This window comes from Tyto alba, unplaced genomic scaffold (genome assembly GCF_018691265.1).
Source record: "Tyto alba isolate M040663 unplaced genomic scaffold, T.alba_DEE_v4.0 Super-Scaffold_27, whole genome shotgun sequence".
Taxonomy (NCBI): domain Eukaryota; kingdom Metazoa; phylum Chordata; class Aves; order Strigiformes; family Tytonidae; genus Tyto; species Tyto alba.
The window spans coordinates 14,519,189-14,544,196 of record NW_024881301.1 but is presented as its reverse complement, the minus strand read 5'-3'; the positions used below and the strand labels follow the sequence as shown (position 1 = coordinate 14,544,196).

Genomic DNA, 25,008 nt, shown 5'->3' with positions numbered 1-25,008 from the left:
GTACTTAAACAAAAACTTTGTTACCTCAAGTTCCTTCTTACTTCTCTCCCTTTTCCTGAAAAGGATGCAAGCTAACTAATCCTGTGTAAAACACCTCACTAGACTGATCAATAGCTCTTCAAAATAAATGTTAAGAAAAACTCCTTACCGCATCTCCCACTCAAAGTTTACACTGGCAGAAGAGCTATGCAGTTACCCCCTTCAGACAGGAATGACATTACCTCCATCCTTGCCCTTTTGTTTACTGGTAAAGATTCAGTAAATGATAACCAGTGGTAGCTTTTTTATGGGAATTATAGTCCAGTGCCTTGTAATCTTGGATGTTTTTCTTTAATTTTCAGAGCCCGGTCAGACAGAGCTTCAGTCTGACTGACTTGTCTTCTGTCTGAAGCTGTAATACCTCAGTAATTAAATAACGTGTTACATACTAAGGATGTCTCCTATGGTTGGTAATTAAAATTCCATTGACCTTCTGCTAAACTGATCATTTAAATGTCACTTACAAAAACAAAGCTTTATAGTAAGTATTTGAAATGTAATAAGAAAGGTTCACAAAAATATACATGCAATCATTTCTCACTAGACTTGTTCCAAAGTTAAATACACTACACATATAGAACAGAGGACATATTATATCTAGACAAATTATAATTTAATGATTAAATTTCCAGCATGTTGACAAATTCTGGCGATCATCATTCATGAGCAGAGGCAAAGTTGGAACACTCACAAAGTCAGAAACACTCAGAAGTAGTTTATTAAAGTAGCGCCATTCCCTGAACCCTGGGCTTCCCTAAGGCTGCAGTTTGGGTTGGATGATTCTGCTTCAGAGAGATGGTCTCTTGTCCTTGACAGCAAAGACAGAGCATTTGCTCATCTTCATCGGTATCAACAAGAGACTTTCCTTTAATCTTAACAGCACCTGGACTTACTCTGAACTGAGACAACAGGACCTCTAATCCTAAAAAGCCCCTGAAACACCTTCCGAGGTGTGATATTTACCCACATGTATCTGATGTGTTACATAAGCATGGCAATAGCAAAGGAGAGGAAAAAATAAATTGGAAAAGGGAACAAAATAATTTTTCTTAGCAAATTCGCTTTGTAGGTAAAAGAGATTTGTGGACTTCACTCTGAACACTTTTCATCAAGAGTATTAATGATATTTTTGTACACATACCAGCAAGAATCTGCTGCTGCAAAAATACATGCATCAACATGTGTAACATATAAAATGCTACTTAGGAATATAAATAAAAGCCATAAAACAAGCAAGATAAGCAAGCATTTCCTCTGGAAAAAAAAAATCTATCTACGTCACTTTGTCAAACTGCACTTAAAAATCAGTGAGTATTTGCCTAAATAAGACCCTCAAGATTTAAGTTTTTTCAGTCCAACTTTGTAGCACTTAAACTATTCAAATTGTACACTAAAATAATGTATAAACAAAATATTCTTCCCTGTTCCTTTGTCACCCTGTCTTCTTCTACAACAAAGAACTGAAAAGGCATTTAAGGGCTTAGGTTTTCTGTTTTGAGTACAAAATATAAAAAAAAAATCATAACCAAACAGAGTAAGCCTTCGAAACCCAAGGAACTAAGAAGGTCATTAATAGTTACTTTTAGAAAGGAGACTTAAAAGATCAGTCTCAATATTAACAATCTTATAATTACAACACTTTAGGACTCATTGCTGCAACTTCATGAAGTAAGAAACTGGAACAAGAAAAGAACAAAGCTGCGTCGGAAGATTAGAAAAGCTGGCTTGAAAGCGTTCAAACTTTCCAGGTACCTTAAATGAGGAATATAACACAGGGTGAAATTAGAGTGGTAAAGGACATACTGCTTCTATTTGAAAGACAAATATCAAAGAACATATTGCTTGAATTTAGAACATTTGGCACGTTACTTTGGCCACGGTATTTAATTCTTTCCCGTGTCTTTGTGTTGAGTCCTAATGTAAAGCTTTCCACGCTTCCCCAATGGCTGATATAAAATGTTCAAGAAAGATGTTAACTCTAAAGCAATTAAAGCTAAAGAACTTTGGGTTTCTGTTTGCCACCAGATTATACAGTCTTCAGACAAAAGACCAAACAAAACACTACATTTTTAGTAGCTCTATTAAAGCCTTAAAGTTCTGGGTTTTAACTAACATTACTGTAGGAGGACTAACCAGAGGAAACAATTTGTGCTTCAAGGGTTTTTTTTTTTTTGTCCTAAGTAACGGACCACAATTAAAATTGGATCCAAAAAACAGACTCAATCAACTTTTCTTCTAAAATTTTATGGCCACTTCCTCCTTCCCTCACGTATGTGAACATTGCCATTGTCACGGTGCATAAAAAAAATGTTATCAGGCCTCTCATCCCTTGTTGATGTGCCCATGTTGACTGGAAGGTTGCTATTGCTTGGCTATTGCTGAGCAGTGCCTGCACAGCATTGGGGCTTCCACTCTTTCTCACTCTGCTACTCCCAGGGAGTAGGCAGGAGGTGAGCAAGGGGCTGGAAGGGGACACGGCCAGGACACCTGACCACAACCGATCAAAGGGATCCTCCGTGCCAACGAACACCGTGCTCAGCAATAAAAACCAGGGGGTTTGTCTTCCCGTTGCTTGGAGGCTTGTCTGGGCATTGGTCTACTTGTGGGAGGTGGGAAGTGACTGCTTTTGCGTGACTTGTTTTCCCCTCTTTCTTTCACTTATTAAAACTATCTTTCTGCTGTTACTCTTCCTGTTCCCTCCCCTATCCTGTGGGGCAGGAGGGGGCAGTGAACAAGTGGCTGTGCACGTGCTTAGCTGCTGGCCAGGATCAACCCACAACACATGCGTGTGCAAAAGCAACTTCCAGATCTAACAAAATTTAGTATCTGATGGCGGACACAAAAAGTACAAAACTTAGCCTGAATAATCACATTCTGTTGAAGTGATGAAGGAAATATTCAAAGGAAAAATGTATTGCAGGAATGTGACAAATTAATTAAACAGATCAGTAAATGAAAATAGAGATACTTCTGAACATGGAACATACTTAGCATCACGTTACTTGTGACTTGTAAGCAAAAATTCAGTACCTTAAAGTAGTTTGCATGGTAGATACATTTAAACAGTGTGTGCTTTTACTAAAACCAGAAGAGAACCCTTCCTTGTAAAACAAAGTGGAACGAAGTCAGGTTGATGGAGATAGCAGAAAGCAAATATTATAGTATCATCAAAATGAAAGTTAGTAAATAAATGTGCAGAAGTCTGTATCAAAATACTAGGAATGACCTCAAAATACTCTTGACAGGGAAATCCAGACCAGTCCAGACTAGACCAATGCGCCTATTGACACACCAGAGAGCCCTTTTCAGTACAAAGTCTTGCACTTGGCCTGTCTAGACAAGAGGAGGGGAAAACGCTCCTGTTCTGAAAACAAGCCAGCATGATCCTTCTTTCATGAATAATGTTTCAAAGCTAGGCAGTTTTCCTTTTCATTTTCAAGTGGCAATTAGTGAAACATCAGTAGGTCGGTCAGCAAGGCTCTGACTAGAGCTAAACCTGAAGCAAGATGACAGCTACTGGAGGTTGAAAAAAACAGCCCTTCTTATAATTATGTCTTACTATGCTCATAATTATGTCTGCAGCATAGTTTTAAAATTTATCTTGACAGTATACTGATTCTTCAACATAAAGTTTTAAGAAACATAGTTTCAGTAGAACTAGACTACCTAGAAAAAAAAGGAATACTAAGAATACTATTATGAACACTTCCTACTTTTATAAACTGTATGCAAGAAGTATAAATAAGTATATCGTTCAAATGTTCAAGGTAGCGGCTTGTATGTATAAACACTCTACCTACAAATATCCATTAATATATAACTGCATTTAAATAGTTAATTGAAGGTTATGTTTCAGCTGTAACAACTAAAGATGGATTTGCCTCATGATACAAAAAAACTCCTCTGACCAAAGTTTTTTTATTGTGAAATGCAAGATCTGCTGTATTGGGTAGGCTTATTTTACACTTTCTGTGCCTACCCAACAAGATAATTTTATGCTTGCGTTCAACTTAATTCTTTTAGACTTCATTTACACTTGACTTCATCCATATGAACAGCATTCCCATTGTTTTGTCATCCCACTTACTGTAGGGCATTTTTAATTATAGCTAACTGCTGTTTGTTTTTGTAATGCAAGTCCAACCACAGGCCAAGAAAAAAAAAGCAACTAAGTGTCATATTGAAAAAATATGGTGGTTTAGGCCATTGTTATGATGTATGTCACAGCTACTTATTTAACAGGTCGAGATGATTATCTGACACAGGGGCAGAATTCTATTCCATCCATTCGAATAAAAAATAAAAAACTGAAACAATAAAATGAACTAAAAAAGTAAAAACACAGCCAGTGATCTCCAACAGTTGTGGCTAAACTGTAGTAGTTCAAACGCAGAAAATTAAATCTTAAGTGATGTCTGGGACTTAAGCAGAGTGTAAAAGCACTCTCCCAAAATCCAGCAAACTGGTAGCAGCCCGGGGAACACAGCCAGCAGAGGGTGATCAAATACCCTGCTGGTGTCATGTAAGTAGAGGGTGAAAATCTCTTTGCCTCCGGGTGGACCTAGATGTCTAGAATAAAGGCCTAATTTCTGATTTCTTACATAAAGACTCCATTTTACTTCTTCATATTCCTGTTCATACTGCAACACATAACAGCCTGAAAGGAAATATGTTTAAAGGGCATCATCACCTGTTATAAGGGTAATAAGAGACAGAAGTAGTAAATTGGGGAGGGTGGGAGGAAGCACACTTCGCTAGAGATTAAAGAAACATAAACCACAAATACCAGAGTCAGTACAGTAAAACCCTGTTCAACCTCTGATAAACATCTGTCTCTGTATTATTTTTAATATTGTAGATTGTAGCTGTATAATGGGAAGTAAATCATAAATAGGAGGCAGTGTATACAAGGAACATGTTTACTTGGGAAAAAGCTTGGTTAATAAGAAAGATGGCAGGCTGCCATGTGATCTAATAAACCTCCATTGGTGCAGGGAAGGGAGGGATAAATAGGTCTTTACAAAACAAAAAAACACTTCATAAAAAGAATGTCAAGCAGAATACCAGCAAAAATTAAAGCGGATCAGCTTATGCAGAGTAAGAAGCAGAGCTGTAAGCCACAGTCAAAGGCCTGTTCCTCGCTGCCCACAGCCTCACGCAGGACAGGGGAGTCTGTCCCCAGAGCCACACAACATGGCGGCTGAGAGTCCTTCTCTGCCCAGGGGAGATTACAGCCTTAAACCCAGGCTGATTGAAAGAAGATTGTTACTGGCTCAAAACCGATTTGCTGAGCTACTACCCTCTTGCAGCCCTCCATGCTCGCTTGCTTATCCAGCAATTATCTTTTCATCTCCTTCTTAAGGCAAAGCCTGAAGCTATGCCCTTTAACTAGTTACTATTTATGCCAGTAACTAAAAGAACAAAACACAACATTCTTACACACAGGTAGTGAAATCCGCTGTTCAGTTCACCAGTTCAGGGTGTTAGAACATTTTACTAAGCTTACCTTAATTAACAGCCTGAATGAAATTACACTAGATGTCATGGGAGCAACTGAAAGATCTCCTTTATCTTGAGATTTGTCAGTAAGGTTTGGTTTTGTCTGTGATCTTTTCTTCCTCGTATGTACTGGTCTCTGGCGTGAAAAGAAACAGAAAGGTCTCTTCCTGGAGTCCACTGGGGCATTAGGAAAAGAGTTTTCATCAACGCTAGAAACTTTTCAGCATCTACACTAAATTTAGAAGACTGGCTGTCACTCGGCCCACACAGTGAGCCTCCACAGCCTCACAGCAGCTACCAGCAGCTTCCCTGAGCAGGTCTCTTCAAGAACGAAGAAACAACAGTTCCCATCACAGCACTCATCTCAAATGGACAAGCCTCTCCAAGGTGATCTCAAAGACCATCAGGCTCACCCAAACAGCCAGTTTTGCCACCATAGGGAAAGGCCACTAAAGGAAAACTTCTGTTATTGCCACCTTCATGGACGACCTTTTCCATTTATCAATTATCTTTCCGTAAAACAGCAAGGCAGTATCAGAGATCAGAGTACACACTTGTATTTTCTGTCCTTCTACTCACTTGCTTTTCCTGACCTGGCACTATTCTGCCTGCTTATGCCCACATAGCACTGAAACACCAGAACTTCTCAAGAAGACTTGAGAACTGTGTCCCCTGCTCCATGCTCGTGTAAAGCCTCCTTTACATCCTCACTAAAGCAGCCTGACACCTTCTCCAGCCACAAAGCTTCTGCGAAACACCCTCCCACCACCACATGCCCTGCACTCCCCCCACTCCGGTACTTGTGTCAGTGCCAACAACTCAACCAAGTCACAGTCTTGACTCTGATCCATGAGGTGCTTGGGTCAGAGCCCACAGAAAGGACGCAATGTGCCATGGCAGACACATGCAGCTTCCAAGGAGGAGGACAAGGAGCACCTTCACTCCAGCTCCTGAGAAGGAAGGACCTACAAGGGATGGGCTTCCACGAGCTGTGAGAAGGCTTCGTGCTTCTCCCAGTTCAATCCAGTGGCAAAGCTGGGTCTGCTATGGCATGCCAGACCCACATCCTGGCCCATCACCTCAGCACAGGGAGGTGCCCGATGCCTGGGGCTGGGGCTGCCCAGTGCCCCCCAGCTGCCTGCTCCTGGCTGGGGGTGGGATGGGCCATGGCTGCAGGCCCTGCCCTGGTGGACCCCAGGGGAGAACCCACCTCCCCCTGACATTTCTATACTCACTAGAAGAGTTTTTCCTAATCAAGCATGGGGAAGGCGCATTGGTGACTCAGGTAATGACACTCTCATTTTCAGTTGTGAAATTGCATGAGGAGACGATTAAAAATACATTAAATATGTACCTTGTAATTTTTGTCAAGCACAATGTCATTACCATGGACAAGTGCAGATGAGAAGAGTACGTGTAAATGAGATTTTCTTAACGTCTAGTTCTCCTTAATCATAATTCACAGAATTCCTGAATTATGGTAAATATTTTAAAATTATCTTAGTTGGTTTTCATCTTAAGAAATCTTTAATAATCACAGGCAGTGTCATTTACTGGGTTTGTAGATTACTGCGTACATACAGGAATATAAAATAAAAAGCCATGTTTCTGTAGCAGCTTCTTATTTTTTCTTAGGAATGTTGTTTGCATAGTAAATAACCCAAGACCAGACCAGATTTTATCAGGCAACATCACAATCTCTGAATCCAGAGAAATATAGACAACCACATCACTTCACAGGTGCATTGCTAAGTTTTGACTGCAGTTGTAAAAATGGGGCCAGATGAGGACACAGCATTTACTGCAACACCCGAGGACTATCTGGGGGTTGGGGAAATGGGATTATCAGTGGGTAAAAGTGGTTTTATGTTCTCTGTTATTAAATTAGGTCATATTGCTTAAGACTGTGACCCCTGTAAGGCAGGAACTGTTTTCAGTTAGCTTTCCTATGAGGTACTGAAATACAGCATAAATACCATTCTCATCTGCAATCATGTAATGTTATTGAAGCAAGGAGGGGTCTGAGAACACACCCAAGAACTTGACTTTCCATACCAGTAACATACAATGCAGGCAAGAGCATACCATGTTTCAGGTGGCTCTACAGAAGATGTCAACCTAATACTGATGACAGTAATTTTTTACATATCTTCCTGCACCTACTGTGCTGAAAATGTAAAAGAAATTAATGTATTTACTAAGTGTCAAGATGTAGGACAGTTATGGAGCTTCTGCTGTAACATGAATTCCAGATTTTAATGGACAAGAGAGTTCTCAATTTCTCAATGGCATTTGAATTGTGCAATGCACACTAATGTAATGACAAGTTTTTTACTATCTGTAGCATTTTTTCCAAACCACATCTTCAGAGATTTGCGTGTTCCTGTAGTAAATACCTTGTTACTGTTAGTTTTTTTACTTTAAAAGCTATTTCCCTTGAATTCCAATTATCTAAAAAATGTCTAACTCAGGTCACTGTGCTTCAGTGTTCATGTAACAAAAAATATAAGCAAAATAATACATAGAGTACAGCCAAACAGATTGCTCTCAGTGGCTTCCATTGTACAGCATAGACATTTTTTACAAACTAGCACTGTCTTTTATCAATTATTTCTCCAGTCCTCATTCAGCTCTAACAAATGAGTCACACAGTTTTTTCACCTTAGTAGCTCTCCCAGGAGGCTGGATGTTTATGGCTAAACCTTTTTAAAAAGAAACAAACTAATGCTTTTCCTATTAGAAAGTTCCTCTTTTCTATTCCTTTCCTTCTCCTCCAGTCAATTTCCATGAACACTCCCTCCCAAATATGTATTGCATTGCAAATGTATAGACTCCCACCTATATATATTTCCATATGGCTGAGCTGGTGGTCATTCGGGTTGCCTAAGATTTTCTGTCATAAATGTCTTGGAGAATCCCTCCCATGTTCGCTGCATGCAGCAGGTCTGTGGTGCTGAGCAGGAAGAACACCCACAGGCTACAGAAGTGTGTCTTTGTTCCAGGAAATTCTCTTCTGCTTTTATGGAAATAAAAACTGTTTTTAAAAAATGCAGTTATTTTTCCATTGTTTGCCCTAGGAGAGTCTCTGGCAACGCTCCAAAACTGCTAAAAGGCGAAGACATTGTGAGACTCCAGTGATACCACTGCCAGAGCAACAGCCCAAACCATACTGCAAGGGCAAGGGAAGAGGCAGGTTAACTGTGGTGGGGAAAGGATGTGAGCTCTGCTCCCCCACACTTTCACACAAGATTTTCATTTCACTTACAGGTATTTGTGTTGCCAAGTACAGCCACTACTACAACCACCAGATGCAACTCTTTTGTCCATAAGTGCTCCCAACATTCAGTGCACAGGACCGACAGAGAAGAAGAAAGAAATGTAAACACATAGAAGTATTTTATGGGTTGAGAGTGCCTCATTTAGCAATCTAAGCAGCATAGCTTCAATGCAGATTCTTTCACACTGAAATTATGCTATTTTGTTTAAGCATCATCAACATATTTACATATTTGACCATATAGCAGCTATTTAACCAGGATTATTTCATAATTTTCATGGCCAAAGGGCTCACAAAGTAGACTATGCAGAAAACATCGATATAGGCAACCCAGAGAAATCTGTACCACGTACATCTTTCTGTTGTTGAAACAGTATAATTTTAAAAGTAGCAGTGCATTTAGGACAGTGCATTTCTGGTTGTAAATATGAACATACAATTAACACGATCCTGGACAGTGCTGAGACTATCCATGCACCATGCACTATCTTGGGAAACTTTACAGCACAGAAAACCAAAGCAAACATCTTTCCTTCCCCAAACCACATTCAACTTTGCAGATACACTGTGTGTTTAAGTGAAAAAGTACCTGATAAATAGGCACAAGCCTGACCACGCAGAACTTGTATATGAACAGGGCCTTTAGTTCACAAACTCAGGCCATGACTACACTGCATGTGAGAACCAACATAAATGAGCTGGAGTGCTGCATCCCCATAACCAAATGCTTTGAGCTGGCACTGCTGCCCGACGCGAGGGCACAGCTTTCCTCTGCCATCGACTGCGGCTCCAACCCACATGCAGCCGCTTCTCTGGAAGGAGGCAAAGAAACTAAGGTTTTCAGCATGTTCATCTGAGTCAGGCAGTCCTCCCGACCCGAGCACCACCCCGCTGACCAAGTAGCAGGGTGGCGAGGGAGGAAGGATGGTGCCAGGATGCCAAGGTGTGATGGTAAGGGCTTGTCTTCACAGCTGACATCTGCACATCTGGCTTGAGTGGAGCCATGCAGCCTGGTACCTGGCTGGCACAGCTGGCTTGGAGAAGTTAATAATCCTTGCCTCTTCCTAAACTCAGTTTTGCAAAAGAAGCACTGGAGGCCTGGTGCCTGCTGTACTGGCACACGTGGGGAATCCCCACCTACCACTCGCGAGCACATGTGTGACCTGGGCTTGGGGGACCACTCATGGGTGAATCTGACTTTACTGACAAAATGTGCATCCTGTTTGAGAGCCAAGAGTTTGATTTCCAAACCACGCCCTAAAATCCTGACACATTACCACTAGCCTACAGCTCTTCTGGACATTATTTCTCTCTGTGGTTTATCTTAATATGCTGGACTGGAAACTACTGTGGCTGACATGCAGATCAGCCATGCCAGCCTCGAGACAGCAACGTCTGTCAGAGAGGCAGGGTAGGCGGCTGTTAGCAATAATCATTTCAGCCATCTAATTTTAATCTGCCACTGTATATCTGTCAGAAGCCCTACAGAATTTTTTGGGTGGGGACAAGAGATGGGCTAGGACACATCTTCAGTTACAGCTCAAGTTATCAGTGTATCGATGACAAGTTAAAGCATGTCAAAAATTATACAAGTGATGCACTGAACACAGAGAACCACCCAAAACCATACCAGCCATGAAAGAGAATAAACAGCCAGAGCATAGGAAACTCGAGAGCAGCTAATTGTGTTTTAACTGTGAGCAAGGTAGTTTGTCATATTGTACCAGCTCATTATTACTAATCTGTTCAGAGACGGTGATAATTTTCTGTGTTTTTATAAGCCAATATAATTAAACTGAGGTCAGTTTCATAGCACTGGTCTCTCCTCAGAAGACTTCAAATAGGGAGCTCACAGTAAAGTGAAAAAGCCAGCTAATACAGCATGCTGCTAATTTTCAAGCAAATACAAAAGAACAAAATATTTGTTGGAGCTTGTGTTCCATCACATCCTACTAACTTAGGTCCTTCAGCTTAAAAAGTTACGATGAGACACTAAGAAACACCATATAAACAGATTCATTTTCCTTGTCATTAGGAAATACTTCCTTAAACTGTAAAATGTGTTATTATTTAATATTATACTAACATACAAAAAGTATGAGGTGATCATTCCAAAATCCAGGCTGCAGATTAAAAATATTTTATGATTTGAAGGCACTGCGTTCAGATAGATGAACATAAAAAGAATGATCACATATCCTCAAGAAAGAAAAAGGAAGTTCAACAGCTACCAATATAAGGTAAAGAGCAATCTAGCACATAAATATTTGGAGATCAAATTCAAAGGTGAGTGAAACTCTACAGTAGCATAACATAGGGCTCCCTGATTTTCTTCTTAGCCCAGTTAAGCTCTCAGCTATTTACTGATACATAATGAAGGCTACAATTAAATGAACACTGTGAACATTTCAGTACATTTTAGTAAGTTTGTACATCAAACCTGTTGTTTGTAAGGTCTGAGCTGAGATGTGGCTTCCAGGGTGCAAGCACCACCTGTTATTTGCAGTATTAAAGAAAAAGCATTCACCTGAAGTACTTCAGCACCAGCTTACACAGACGCTTTGTACTTTGTGTTACAGTGGACTAGGAACAAACTAGCTAGCAAAGTTGCAATTATAATAACAGTGGGAAAATAATATTGAAATATGTCTTTTTACACTTCATGCAGTAACTTTGTATTTGAGTTGACAGCAAATTATTCAATGTGCTCTACTACCTAGGAGATACAAGACAGAGGAAGCAATGGCAGGACAATACACCCTGATAAAAGGCCATTCAAAAGGGTAGGAAGCCCCTTTCATAAGAGATCAGAGTTATATGAAATGTAAGAAAAGTTTCCTTAAAGGACCTATGTGTAAAGTTTTTGACTCTTACAGGTATAAGAGTTACCTGTTTTAAACAATAAACACACACTCTAATACTTACTGGTACACAGTATGTGGTCATAGAAGGCTTCAAAACGGGATTAACAAATTAAAAGAGATGAGTATGTTTACATTTAAATATAAACAGATATTCATGTATAACAGTAATAACTTGCAGTCTTCAGAATATACTGCAGTTGCTAAATGCATAGCTTAAATGGTAACACATTCGAGAGAGAAAAATACGGTTTTGGTTTAAACATGTTTTCTAGTTTTCTAAACACGACCTCACATTCTCAGTTTTACTTTTGTCAAATCTTAAAACATGAAATGGAAAAAATATTTTTTACAAGCACACATTAAGCATATCATTAATAAAAGAAAAATTATATTATCTGGTGACAGATAAACACACGATATGACACAGCAAAGCATCTGCTTACTCTTCTTGAAAGGCAAAGTTGTGGCAGAATTGCTATTGTCAGACTACATGGATACAGTTTTGTTCTGTTCCTCATCATTTCTCAGGACACTAAATCACCACTTTTTGATTTCCATGGTGATATCTAGGGAATACAGCTTTAGGATGCTGTTCTTTGCAACACTAAATTTACTAAATTAGGGCAAACATTTAAAATTCCAGGTATTGGACAGACACTCACAAAGAAATACCTGAAGAAAATAATTCTATTTCTGATTTCCAAACAGCACATTAGGATCCTTCAGAGAATCACCATCCTGCAGCTTTTTAGAAGTGTAATTACATCAGAAAAAACCTAGGTAAAAAAAAAAATTCTACTTGATGTCATCAAAGATGGAATTCACATATTTAGACTGTCTAGACAACCAGCATTAAAATTATAAGCATCAAAGAAATGGGCAATGGATATGGCAGGCTAGACACCTTCCTAATAATACAGTGATGTTCAGTGGGTCTGTCTCATTTTCAATATTTTGGGGACTGATCACACATATCTTAATGATAACTCTGCTTCACTGAATTCAAATCCTAAACATGTAAATATCTTGCTTACTCTTAACACTAAAGGTGATCTGTACAGACTGACTGTGGAGAGATACTATGCATATATATAGGTACAGGAAGACATAAAAGGAACATTGAAAAAAAAAAAAGGAGAGGAATGTTTTCCCCATTCTTATACTTCAAAATGTTAAGTATTTAATTCTCTTTCTCTCTTATCCCATGGAGAGAAAAAGTAAAGAAATATTACAAGTATGTATGTGGTGAAAACTAAGTAACTGAGATAAGAGAGGGCTATTCCTTAAATCACTTTAAAACTCTCTGCATCAGATCTTCAGTTTTAATGGGGTTTCACATACTTATTTCACTTAAAGATTATTTATATCAAATGCCTAGCAATCAGCAGCCTGCATCTTGCCTTTTGCATAAAGATTTCTGCAAGTGTCTCCTACATTTTTTTTCTCTCAAGCCACATACCAACAGCAAAACAAGGAGAACATAATCTGATTAATAAAAGAATATCAGTGTTCCTTTATTTTAAAATAATTTATTTCTTTACAATACGTAGGCAAATACCTCACAAAGAAATAAAATCCAAGAACAAAAACCCCCCCTTCTTTCCATATTCTTTCCTTACAAAATTCACCTTTGATACATACCATACTATACAGAGACATGTACTGCCAAATGAGTATATCGAACAGCAAACTCAAAGCACGGGCATTGCAAGCCAATATTTGAAGCAAAATCTGGCCTAAAATGTAGAGTACTGACCCTGGGATTCCTTCACAAAGTACTCAGTCTGTGAATTATTTTTCATACTCCTTAAATACAGGGACAATGTAGAGCTCAAAATCTCAATGCAGAAACACCAAAAAACTATTGGCTTATTTCATATGGAAATTCCCGTGGGTCAATAGGAAACACATTTTTTATTTTAAACAGAGTATCATCTCATTTTTGAACCCATGTATCAACAATATATTATATAATGTCTGATGTGCATTAGGCAATGCAGGGCAAAAAAGTACATTCCAATCACACATGGAATACTCCTGCCAGACTGTACTGCAATTTTCCAGCTTCCGTTTTAATACTTGATGTCTGCATACAAAATCAGCAGGCCAAACAAGAAGATGGCCTCAATTATTTTCATATTATGTTCAGGCCAAAAGAGATTTGCTGGCTATTCCAGTTGCTGTAAGAGGGAGCAGCTTGCAGTACTGCACCATTACACTTGCAAAATATGCCAGACTGGAGTCTTGTAAAGTAGAGATGATCCCTTGACATTAAGCAGCATGAAGGCAATGCATAAGGTTGTGTACCAAAAGATCCAAGGGGAAAAACTATTATGCTGTCTTAAGTAATAGTTCCAGAAATTTTTCTTCTGGAAAGTCACAGAAGATTTCCTAAAATCCTGAAACAAAAAGATTACAACTGTTTTCTTAGCCCAGTCTATATGATGCTGGGCAAGCTATTTGGCTTTTCTCAGCATATCTAGAGCTGGGAAAATAACAATAATGATGATGATAATAATAATGCCACTACTGCTGCTGTGAAATGATCAGGTATGTAAAGCTTATGACAACTGTAAGAAAGCAGGCACTAGCAAACTGAGTAACATCATCATGTGTCTCAGTGTTGAGAAGAATCTCTACAGATTAATAATTTTAATAAGTTTCTAGTTCCATTAATTTTTTTTAAATCTCATCAACTATGAATTCCTTTCTGTTATCTTTACAGATTTACTCAATGGAAACTACTAGCCAGTGTTCCAACTGTGCCACCCAGACAGCTATCAGATGAGATATAATGCTCCTGCTCACTTCCATTTAGTCCAAATATTTATGTCTATCAAAAAAACAAAACAAAACTAAACACCTCCATGTCTCATCTTGCATGAAAAGTCACTTTTTTGTTCAGACATGGTTCCGAGTGTCTCTTTTCAACCATATATGAAGAACAATTATGTCAGTATATAACCAGCACTGCTGCAATGGCTAGTGGAGCTTTACCTTGTTTATCTTTCATTTCCTGAGGCAGATACAGCACCTCAAGAAGAAACCTTGAGCAATATTCGCTTAGTAGACTAATTCATATTCTTTCTATATCCTTCACTTCATTCAGGATCTATTCTTCATACTCAGTGGAGTCAGTAATAAAGCTAATGTTCACTACAAGACTGCAAGGATCAGGATTTCAATGAAGAAGGAAGAATGATTATGAATTTCTTGCACCAATATACAAGGATGTCTTTGTCCTCAGTGATGCCTTCTGCAACTATTTCAAATTAAAGTAGTCAGATAAATGAAAATGCTTTATCTCTGCATGGAGGAAAGGAGCACTAGCAGGGTATGTGAGGCATCATAAAGACTGAAAGCTGACATGAACTCTGTCTAAAATACTGTGCTTCACAGCCTATGTCAGTTGTCCATGACCCTGTCACCTCTCCACCCTGAAGGCCATGAAATTGGGCCTGAGACAACCACAATTTCACAATGGCTCTGGGACAGTTCAGAATGGAAAAAAAAAATAGTTGCACTTTTAAATTACTAATTTATGAGAGGTGTGAAGGTTTGAAATAACTGCTCTGAGACTTCTGCTGCAGCCACCATGACAAATATGCTGAGCACCCAGTACCTCGTGAAAGGTTTTGAAGAGGAATAAAAATAAAAGCACAATTAGCAGGCAACTGAATGTAGCTACAGATTGCCTTTGGTTTATTATTCTATTCCCCAGCATGTCAGGGAAGGATAATTCTAAGAAGACCTACAAGTGAACAGAGACCAGTAACTCTTAGCTTAAATTGCTACTAAAACCTGAACAGACATTTTATTTTATTGCCAGTTCAGCCACTAGTATCAATGGGTCAAGGGCTCAAATTCACTTTCATTTGACATTATGTCTTCAGTCCCTAACACAGTGGTGACAGTATGTATCTCAACAGCCCAATTTCAATAGGACTGTAATTGGACCATAACAGGAACTTCAACAGGACACAGGACTACACCTCAAAACAGGGACTCTGCTATTCTGCGGCTGCGTGCCGGCCCTGCACCAACCGATGCTCCCCAACTCCAAGTGAGCAAGCAGCACCCAATGCTGATGGGAAGGAGTCGCCTTTGCGGTAACAATAGTAAATTGTGCACATGTATTTGCAGCACATGACGGATCCAGGTGCCTCTCCCACTTCCCCTATTCCTGAAAAATGAACAGGATAATTAAGCACGTCTGGGATTTACTGAGCTGGCAGATTTAGTACTGAAGGAGAACACCTTCTGCAGTAAGCAAAGTCCTGATGCATGCAACATTACCTGCAGGGGTAAGAGGAGATAGCTTTATTTGCGTGTCAGCTTCCCCTCCATCTTGCAGTCAGTGATTTTCCTACTTTCTCTCACCATGAAGAAAACACCCTTATGGTACACAAGTTTTCAGACTGAACTAATATTGATAAGGTCCTAATTTTGCTGGCACTACCAGTTAGCTTCTGAAAATTAGCTTCATATATATGTTTTTCCTTCCTTTTCACCACAAATAGCCAACAGACACTGGTCTTCTAGAATTAAAACTAATTCAAGCTTAAAAATATTCACAACTATTTTTTAAGAAATCACAGACACACACAAATTATTATTAACCATAATGAAAAAGAAGAAGTCAGAAGACTTTGTGCCTGAGCTGCTGAATTGCGACAGCTGCTTTTTGGATGCCATGACAGAAATAATGCATATTATATACAAATGTCATATAGAAACTGGCTCCACTGCACTCAGCATGAAAATCAAACATTGCAGTAATTGATGTAAGGTCTGTCATTGATATTAGCAACATTATTTGGCAATGTAATAAATCATTAGATGGAAAATTACATTGAAAGATAACATTTAAGTTTCTTAGAAGTTTGTAGAAATTCTCAGCCTATCTGCACTTCACACCTTAGACACGTCCTCCTTATCATTGATATTTCTATGTGTTTGTCTTAAAACTTGTTTCAGAAAATTTTCCAAGTTTCCAGGTTACTAGTTTAATACTAAAAGAGAAAAGTTACTACAGGAATAATAATTAAAAAAATGTTATTTTAGTATTAAAGCTTCCTTTCTTAGTAAAAGTTACAGTTTTATGGAGCAGTAGTGAGAGAATTTTAAGTGCAAAATGTGCTTAAGTAGTTGCAAAGAAGCCAACCAACCCACAAAAAAACCCTTATATGATGGCTCTTGCAAGTTATCCATGTACTCTTTATAAAAGTGGAATAAATGAGAGTAAAATAGACAGTGTTAAAGCCCAGAAATTCCAGGATTTCAAGATCCCACACCTATTTCTGCTTCTAACTGGTGAAGATAAATTTTCTGCTACATTTATGTTCATCACTTTACCCACATCTGAGTCACAAATACTTCATACCTTGCTACCACACAAGGGAAAGTGTTAAAAGGCATAAGCAGAGCCCCTTTAAACATTTTGATGACAGAAAGTTTCTAACTAAAGATAGCAATTATGAATCCTGATTTTGTAATAAGGCTCCTTAAGCATGATCACCTCTCCTACAGGAAGACAAACAGTAGTCTTTTAAAAAAAAATTAGATCTTGTTCTTCTTCACAACTTGCTGTAACTCGAAACACACCCACCAGTCCATAGACTGATAGAAGGGATCTCCCAATCAGTTACTCCTTAGCAAAGCTCTTCCACAGAAACCACTACAGTCAGCTTGGTCAAGTCTTGGCAGGACTGTTGGAGCTACGAGAAGCCAGTCTCTTGGGCTGTTAGTTGGAACAACAGGAGACTTCACAGTTTCCAGTAAAGCCTTCCATTTGACTGCTTCTCCCCTCTCCATGGGGAAGAGGCAGAAAGCCATACAGCCAGGTTCTCAGGCTACCAGCTGGACCACAACCCCTGAGCAGAGGCAGTGAGTCTTATCGAAACGCTCTTCTCTCTTGGACCAGTCATCAGAAAGAGGTGAGAATGCTGGCGTAATGACAGGGCAGCTGTGAGGGGACCAATACTTCTCTTCTGTGCATTGAATCCATTGCGTGCACTGCCGTTGGTCCCAAAAAGGTTTCTGTGGCAAAGTTACTAGTGAAGCATAGGCAGAGCTCTGAGAAGAGTAGGGGATCAGGAGGAAAGAGTTACATTCAGACTGACAGAAAACTGCAAATGCTACAAAGAAAAAGTGACCTACCTGCTCTAGAAAAATTCCCCTCACAAGGACACAAAGCTGTATGGTGTCTCCCTGACGCCGAGGTGATTTGACTGAGGAGCATGAAACCAAGCTTTAAACAGAGTGTTTGAATCACATATGACAGGCCACAAAATAAATACTTTGGCTACAAATAAAGTCTGTAGTGAAGTCTCAGGGCATGGAAACAACATAAACTGTAAAGCAAATTGCAGGCTCAACTGCTTTATCAGGTTTTTAGCACAACTTGATTTGAGCTTAGGTAGAACAGTCAGCCCTTCTGGCTATACCCAGAGTGAGAAAATGGGAAGGGAGAACTTGGCACAAAGCGAAATGGCTGAAAGTAACTTTAACTCAGGCAGTTCAAAGGAAATAAAGGTATGTGTCCTGAATGGCAAAGGCTGAAATTACAAAGTTGTGGTTTATTGTAGACACGACAGTTTAATCAAGGCTAGCTTTACAAAGAGATGGGTTATCTTTTAATTGATCAACGGATACCAGTGGAAAAAACAGGCAATGTTTGGTGCATGCAGACCTGTCACGCAGGATCTTTTCCAAAGACCTGAAGAAGAAGTTGCAACGCACACAGCTTGTCTGTTTTTTCCAACTAAATCTGACGGTCTAATAAGAGAAACTACTACTCCTATAATTTCTGCCTTGTAGAAATTACTAATACAGGGACGTATAGCTCAACATGATATATTTCACAGCAAACAGAACAACTCTTCTCAGTAACAAGAGTACCCACAAGATCACCAGAGATGCAATGTCTTCCAATGTCAGCATAAGTCATTATGGAGAACCTGAATCTCCAAATATCTAATAATAAAGTCCAGTAGATTAAATCTAAGGATAAGCATTAAATTTGACACACTGTGCAGCCACATACCTGCTAAGATCAATATCTGAACTCTACATCATGTGTAATTTACCCTTCATGACACCTACAATCGTAGGTCAGGAGCAGACGCAGAGCCATTAAGAAAGTAATCCAAATTAAGAAAGTAATTCCAAATTTCAACTACATTGTCATTGGATGTAAAATCCAGAGTCATCTTTTTTTTTTTTTTTCCCAGGGAAATCACCCTAAGACAAAGCAACTGTCATTACTACTACGAACAGAAAAACAAAGCTGTATCATAACTTCAGTTTGATAATCATCAGAACTTTTGCAATCAGCTTTATTTTAGCCTTTGTTCCTTCAATTTTTATTCTTTTTTAACATCTTATCATAATATAAAACTGTTTGCTATTTTAAGTATGTAGTTTCAGTTCTCCTTAATTCTTTCTAATACACAAAGTCTGACAGCTAAACTTAACTGATTATTACCTGTTCAGAACACAGAAATCTAACAGCAGATGTTATAACCCCTGTAACTTCTTGTGAAGCCTACTTCTGTTGTAAAACTTGACAGAAGAAAAAAAGAAACAGTACTACTTTCAACAAAGCTGCAGAACAAACTATAAGTAACAGAGACAGGAAAGGAAAGGGTTATTGTCTCACTTCACACTAAATCATTTAGTTATTCGTAATCAACAAAGATAACAATGGCAGGTAAGGGTATCATCAGTAAATTAGAACATCAGCACAGTGGTGAGAAAAATACATACAATTATTTTCACAGTGAACCAGAACAGTAGTGTATCCTCCCCTTGTATTAAAGGCATATCTGATTCTTTCTAATATTATGAGACTTGAAATGCTCCTTTCTAAATGAACTGGACATATTATTCAATTTTGTCTCTTCTAGTAGATACATTTAGCAAAACTAAGTGTTCTTAACAACTGTTCAAGTGTTTTTAAAATGGGATCTCTTGTACCATTTATACAAAGACTACGTGGTTCTTTATTTAATTTCTAATTTCCAAAGAATAATCTTGAAAGATCCAAGTATAATAAAAGTATGCCTGCTGCAGCAGCGTACACAAATATTCTACACATTATTTTCACAGTCTAAATTGCACTTGTTAAACATCATGAGTCATAAGATATTGACAATACTACATAATGTTAATCAATAAAAGAATTTTTAAGGTTATCATTTTGGAATGCCTTTGTTGAATGATTTCTGCTTTTATATCTCAAGGATTATTGCTCCACTCAATTTAACGATTCATCATTACCACAGAGGTAAAAAGAACATGTGAGGTTAACAGCTACGGCTATTAGATGTTAACCTAACCAACACCACACTGTATAATTGATCTATTTTCTTCAAGAATAAAATTCAGAAAAAAAGAATTACTACTAGTGTCTGTATAAAAAAAGTACAGAAAGCCTGAGGGCAAATGCGTGGGATAATAGCAAAGACAAGAGGAAGGAAAATAGGAGCACACCAAGAATTTATTTATAAATATCTGGGAACTCATTTCTTGGAATCATATAATGTCTACAGAGTCTCACATTGATCTAACTTTTAGACAGTGGCCCTATATCTAACAACAGAAAAACTAAGAAGCGGCACACTAGAGCTATGATACTTTTCTCAAAAATGAGTATAGCTCTTTCCCAGTTGAAACTGTTTCAAGGCTGTAGTTTAAGGATAAGATTTCCCTGTATAAGTATTTAAAGGTTTTTCTAACCCAGTGTTGGCAGAACTTCAGTGTGGTTGTAATGACAGCAATCACTGTTAAGAGAATCATGTTAACCACTGTATGCACATCTAATTTTATCTTCAGATTTATCTTCTGCAACCATCAAAAGTCAGGCTTTGACGTCTTTCTTCTGTCTCTCCATGAACACTTTCCAGGTGGCAGGCCCAAGCACGTATTTCTTTCAGGGTAAAATTCTGCAAGTCCACCTCAATTTTATATATCCTCCCCAGGTCTCACTTCTCTTTCCTTATTTCTCTCATTAACACATCCAGCATCCCATTGCCTCTTTGTTAGGTCACAGATACCACACAGCTGGAAAAAAGCAACTTCACCTTCTCTAATCTTCTGTTAGCAAGTACTGGCTACTCTGCTGGCAACAAAGCTATCTTGTGAGCTGAACCACAGTGCCAGGAATGGGCACAACTGGGGCATTTTGTTCACAATCACAATACTGAGTGAAATGCCAATACAGCAACAGCCAGTTTCACTTGCACGAGAATTTTCTCCCCATTGGCTGTCCATGACTGGTTTTCATGCTGTTTTGCTTATGTAGCAGAAGATGGCCCTTAGCAAACTGAAAAATCTTGAATGCTTATTTAAAAATTTCCTGGAGGTGAAGGGCTCATATGCCTGAATACTTGCGGGTTTTGGTATCTTGTTTGTTTGCTTTCCAAACAGACCACTAGTTGTAGTACGAAATATGATCTTTCCACAAAACTTGCCTTTTTTCCTTCAGGGAAAGCAAGTTACATAAAGAACAGACCTTTTTGAGGCTCTTCAGAATATGTCTTAAGACATCACATAAGTCTGATCCATACATGTATAAAGCAACAAAGCAATGAGCCTGCCTGCATTACATTAATGAACATCATATTTTGCATTTAAAGACCCTTGAAAAAGAAGTGAAGCTAATATGGACAGCTTTACTTGTATTCATCAAACCAAATTTTGTTCCCATAAATTTCAGTAATCCTACTCTCTAGTTGGCAAATCAATGAGAGATTTTTTTTTAAGCCCTTAAATAATATCCCATATCCTTCAAGCAGTCTTGTATCCCACCACCCCCTTCTTCCCAATGCACAATTAATACTTGCAAGTAAGAAGGGTTGTTTGTGTCACATATTTTATGGGCAGCTGTAATTCTTCTTCAGAGAAATTCTTTCCAGAAATGCTGGCATAAAGCAATCCACCAATTTCCACAGGAAATCCTACTGACTTATGCTCTTCTCCTCATGGCAGCAAGTAAAAAGAATAGATACACAGAGGCTGTAGCTTTAGTTCTCAGGTCTGCCAAGCTTTCGAGCTCATTCCATGTAAATATTTCATCTGTGCCTTGGTTGCCTATCCGTAAATAGAGGACAGCAGTACTTTTCTTTCTGCTTCTATCTTGCCTCTTTCAGATATTGAGATTTTAAAAGGGGATGACCTTCACTGTTTTGACACAGCAGGGTCCTCATCTCAGCTGAAGGTTCTCTGGTGCAACACTGATCACTACAATCAGAAGTCATATGCCTGAGAGAACATTAACTTGTTTACATTAAAAAGTAGAATAATATGTTTTAAAACAGTAACATACTTACGAAATTGGACAAAAGCCACTAAGTCAATGCTATGTCACTTTTTCCATGCGTACACTAGAGAAGGAATTGAATAAAAGCATCTTCAAGAACCCTGTTTGATGCCTTTATTGTTGGAGCTTACCCCTATTCCTTTTATTACACAGAAACTCTCCAACAGTTTCTATAAACAGCACCGGTCTGGGACCAAAAGTTATGAACTCTACAGGGGGGGAAAATAAATAAATAAATAAATAAATAAATAAAAAATTCTCTTTAGTTCACAGATGCCACCTACATCCTGAGTTAAGAACAGTGAAGTTTTTCTGAACTTACTCTTGCACTGTCATGGCAGGTCATGTGTCTCTTCAAATTCTCGCTCTGAGCAACTGGAAGCAGTTTTTCGAGATAAACAAATCAAGAATAATAAAGCTCAGAAAGGGGAAAAATGGAGACTCGTGCACAAACTCCAATTTCTTCATTTAAATCAAAGATGGACTGAGTACACAGCCAGGCTGTGAATCCATCTTCAGCCAGTATAAATTACTCATTTGTATAGTTTAAGCCTCCAGGACAAACAGACTAATCTTGAACAATTCATATCCAAGCAAGTCTTCCAGGCTTTTCTGAAGCCAGTACCTTCTCCTGGGTCCTCCTCCCACCACCTCAGCATACGTACACCTACAACACATCGGCACACAGCATTGTCAGCAATCAAATGGCATTGAATGAAGCCATTTTACCCGTTAACAACAGAAACAAGCTTATCCTCAGAGGCATGGATTGAAGGTGCTGCTTAGATGCTAGCTGTAGAGTAGGATTCTTTTTGGGTGTTTTCATCATGAAAAATCCTCACTGTTAATTCCTCACTCCTTAAACAAAGCTTCCTCTATTCTTGCCCTTAAATCATAAGGGAGTGATTTTCTAGTGAAGAAAGCTAAGGACAGAAAGCGCCCACGATAGGACAGAAATATTTAGGAAATAAAATCAAAACCCACAAGGTATGAAAGATATACTGCTCAATCTGTTCTTTGCTGTTAACAGGTCGTTAATCCTTGCATAAGAGAGCATGGAAATGGACCCGTAGCTGTGAAGAGCGGGGACAGTGCCCCTGCTTGCTACCTGCACACAGATCCCTCCCCTCAAATCCCTTGGAAACATATTTTGATGATTTTCAAAGAAAATCTTACAGATTCAGCTGCTCAAACTACTGGGTAAGTTTTATAGTCAAATTATAGTGGCTACAGGAAAGGACTCAAATATTATACAGAGGAATTTTGGTTTGATATCAAAATTCAAGTTTCTGGGCTCCAGATACTATCAAAGCCCACCTGCCTGAAGCCTCCTGGTTCAGAAATCAGCAGTTTCCCAGCGCTGCATGAGAACAGCTTTGGAAAAGATGGATCTTAAAAAGCAGCAGTGTTATGACAGATATATCAGAATATTTCATCATATTCTCTTCCAGGGAAACGAGTATCTTTGGGTGTTTGTAAGAGGCCTGCAGGGCTTGAACGCTACACCCTACTGGCAAATGATGATCCTACCAGAAACTGAACATTTTGCTTATTCACCATTGCTGAGGGTTGAGCAGAAATGAAAGAGGGCAGGAGTATCCCTCTAGAAAGGGTTTGGAGCAGGGGCTGTCCCTATGGAGAAAACCTGGGAGAGGCACGGTGTGGAGGGGGTGTGCGGGTGGATCCATGCTGCTCCACAAGGAAATGCTTTTGTGAGGAAAGCCAAGCCCCGGGATGGGAGATGCAGCCGATACAGCCGCCAGAACACACACACTCATATAAAGGCTCTGAGGCAGGACTATGTCGACCCATAAGAAGCTCTGCTCTGAACAAAAAACCAAACCAAACAGCAACAAAAAAAGGCCTGACAAGTAAATTAATCCCCATGCATCCTGGTCTCTTTTCCTAAAAAGTAAAAGGGTGCAAGTATCAGAGAAGTAAATGTAACATTTAATTCGGTATACATGGTGTCATCTTCTCCTCAACAACTTTTAGGCTTTTTCACTACATTTATCCTCCAACATCAAATATTTTCACTTCTCTGTTTACCCCAAATGTAAGTTCTAATTTGTAAAGACATAGTTACAGCATACAACAAAGAAACATAACATTAATTCATGCTATTTATTTTATGGTAAAAGAAAATTCCTAGAATATCAAGTCAAGTGGCCTCTTAGGCCAAAACTTCACCTCACGCTATTCACTCAAAATGCCACCGCCTGGAGCTGAGTGCACGGAAACATCCTGCATCACCTCTACATGAATTAAATTAGGTCTGGGCTAATATTGCTCATGTTTCCACTCGACCACTGTACCTCCTCAGCTTCCAAATGGCTGCAGTCGAGTGCATCAGTAGCTTTGCATCGATTTAGTTTTTATGCTTCCTCTTTTAGCGCTTTGAAGTGCGTAAGGAACCTGCCTCACGCTGGTCCCCTGCAGCACGGTGCCCGCCCACCCTCGGCCTCTGTCGCCTCCCACGCGGGTCACGGCGTGCCTGATGACATGCATCTGAAGGGTTTGTTAGGAAAGCCGCGTGTATTCCTGCGCAGGATTTCTGGCCGCCTTCAAGGGCCGCAGCCGAAGGCTGGTTTTCTGTCTGAAGCACCACCCGCGGGAGCATTACCTTCAGCGTGCAAAAGGCCTTTTCAGCACTGAAAATGCCCTCAGACAGCCACTGGCATAGCCTGAATGTCATATCCCACCTCTTCTCTTCAAAAAAAGAAACCAACCCACAATCAAAAAAACCTCCTACCTAATTCATTAGAAATAACTAACAGAAAACATACACTGCTAGTTGAACAATAAATTTTTACCCCTTTTTATTTTCTGGGTTTGACTTGAGAGACTACGCATTTTGTCCATTCCAAAAGTCTGCCTTTTAATTATGATTAAACACTGAAATGTAGCATATTTACAGCTAAAATCATTGTCAAATTCAGTCTGGAATTGGCCATTTGGCTGATTAAGTTGTACCATGCAAAGGCACTGTGACATCTACTATTAAGAAA

The 25,008-nt window shown here is 39.1% G+C and overlaps 1 protein-coding gene across 1 annotated transcript in view; it reads right to left on the bottom strand.

Annotated features, from left to right (window-relative positions):
* LDLRAD4 (low density lipoprotein receptor class A domain containing 4) overlaps window positions 1-25,008 on the bottom strand; it is a 182,928-nt gene that overhangs the window by 147,437 nt on the left and 10,483 nt on the right. The gene's annotated exons all lie outside the window — the stretch shown is intronic.